At 36.7% G+C, this 2,500-nt stretch overlaps 1 protein-coding gene across 6 annotated transcripts in view; it reads right to left on the bottom strand.

Moving 5' to 3' along the window:
* The window catches only part of ranbp10 (RAN binding protein 10), a 63,559-nt gene that overhangs the window by 7,245 nt on the left and 53,814 nt on the right, over positions 1 to 2,500 (bottom strand). The window lies entirely within an intron of this gene.

Here is a 2,500-nt window from a genome sequence, read left to right as displayed (position 1 = left end):
CATGAACTCAATCACATCCTATATGAGATTATTCAGATATACACACAATATACACAGAGCGGTTCGAGAACTGTCTCCAGCCCAGAACCATGACAGTGGAAAATGTCTAATAGTGTAGCTTTAAATATATTTAAGAGAAGCAGACTTCAAACACTGAACATTGAGGTTTATTCTATTTGTTTACAAGGTGGAACAGGTTAACGGTTGTTGTTTGCACACAGTTTGTAAAATTTACTGAAAATATTAAATTTAGTTTATCAGAAGTAAATTAATGTGTCTTGGCTCACACTATGTTCCTAAATTCTGTTGTAATTGTCCAGCTCGAGTTTTCTCATGTCTACTTATATTTACTTATATTGTGGCACATTAACGTTACCATCTCTAAAAAAAATAAAAAGAAAAAATGTTTTTAAAAAAAAAGAAAACAGAAAAAAAACCCTAAACTTCAACTGTGCTCCTAAATTTTGTAGCACAACATGGATGTGAAAGCAGCGGACTGTTTATTTAAATGTGAAAGTGCAATAAAAATATGTTGTCCCTAAAATCAATGAATAATCGTGATAAATAATTGGGATTATCATTATATATATATATATATATATATATATATATATATATATATATATATATATATATAAAAAGGAGCTTCCAAAAAAGGCCTAGTCCTTCAAGAGCAAGGATGGGTCGAGGTTCGCCAGTCTGCCAACAGATGCATCAGCGAATAATCCAACACTTTGAGACCAACATTCCCCAAAGACAAATCGGTAGGATTTTGGGCATTTCACCTTCTACAGTGCACAAAATAATTAAATATGAATCCGGTCAAATCTTAGTGTGTAAAGGGCAAGACTGAAAACCACTTCTGAATGTGCTTGATCTCCGATCCCTCAGACGTCACTGTCTTAAAATCCATCATGAGTCTGTAATGGATATCCTGACATGCGTTCGGAAATACTTTGGTAAAACTTTGTTAATCAACACCATACTCCTCTGCATCCACAGATGCAAGTTAAGGCTTTACTATGCAAAGCAGAAGCCATACATCAACACTGTACAGAAGCACCACCAACTTCTCTGGGCTCGGTCTCAGTAGCACAGTGGAATCATGTTTTGTGGTCCGACGAGTCAACATTTCAAATAGTTTTTGGACAAAACAGCTGTCGAGTCCTCCGGGCCAAAGAGGAAAAGGACCATCCAAGCTTAATAAGTGTTATTAAAAGAAAAGGTGATGTTACACCAAACTTTTTTGAAGTGTGTTGCAGTCAACAGATTTGAAATGAGTGTACATTTTCAAAAATAAATTAAATTCACAAAGTAAAACATCAAATAATGTGTTAATAATGTGTTTTAAATATAGTACAGGGTGAACTGAATTTTCAAATGACTTTTTTCTTCATTTTTCCATACTGTCCAAACTTTTTTGGAATAGGGGTTGTAGAATGGGATGTTTAACAAGCACATGTTGGTGTGATGGTCAGGTGTCCACATATTTATTGTTCTTTAAATTTCATGTCAGCATCAATGTCTATTTTCATAGCTATTTTATTTAGCTAAGAATGTGTCAGCAAAGCAGGAGAGCCAAATTTACAATTTGGTTTAAATGATGGTTTCCACTTTTTACACACACCCAAAAAAATGTTTTAATAGGGAAAAACCTGCGAAAATAAAACTGGTACAAAAACCCATAATAGAAATACATGCCAAATTAGCTCCTTGTTCCTGTGAAAAACAGTAGAGTTGGTCAATGACAGAGATACTGTTGAGATACCAAAATACGGTAATGGTCATGGTCTTACATACTTATATACAGTACTTATATAGTTGCAGAGCTGGCATGCAAGGCGCTAACTTGCGATCGGGAGCAACCTGGGGTTCAGTGTCTTGCTCAAGGACACTTCGGCAAGTGGAGTCATGTGGGCCGGGAATCGAACCGCCAACCATACGATTAGTGGACAATCCACTCTACCACCTGAGCCACAGCCGCCCAAAATACCTTTGATATGTTTATAAAAATGTATATTGAAATAATTATCACAATATTGATATTTCAGCAGAATGCCCGACCCTATCTTTGAACATAATGAAAAGCATAGCTGAACATTTACCGCAATATACAATGCTTCATATACAAGAGCTATAAATGATTAACAAACTACATACACTGATCAGTCATACCATTAAAACCATTGACAAGCGAAGTGAATAACATTGATTTATCCAGATACAAGGGCACCTCTCAAGGGTTGGGATGTATTAGACAGCAAATGAACAGTCAGTTTTTGAAGTTGATGTGTTGGAAGCAGGAAAAATGGGCAAGCTTAAAGACGTAAGGATCTGAGTGCTGGACAAATAAGTCCGGGCCAAGGAGGCCCCACTTTGCAACTTACAGGACTTAAAGGATCTGCTGCTACTGTCTTGGTACCAGATACCACATTGCACCTTCAGAGGTCTTGAGGAGTCCGTGCCTCGACAGGTCAGATCTGTTTTGGCAGTGTAAGGG

This window comes from Ictalurus punctatus, chromosome 4 (assembly GCF_001660625.3).
Source record: "Ictalurus punctatus breed USDA103 chromosome 4, Coco_2.0, whole genome shotgun sequence".
In the NCBI taxonomy this organism is placed as follows: Eukaryota; Metazoa; Chordata; class Actinopteri; order Siluriformes; family Ictaluridae; genus Ictalurus; species Ictalurus punctatus.
The sequence above is the reverse complement of the archived record's forward strand: the minus strand, read 5'-3'. Positions and strand labels throughout refer to the sequence as shown.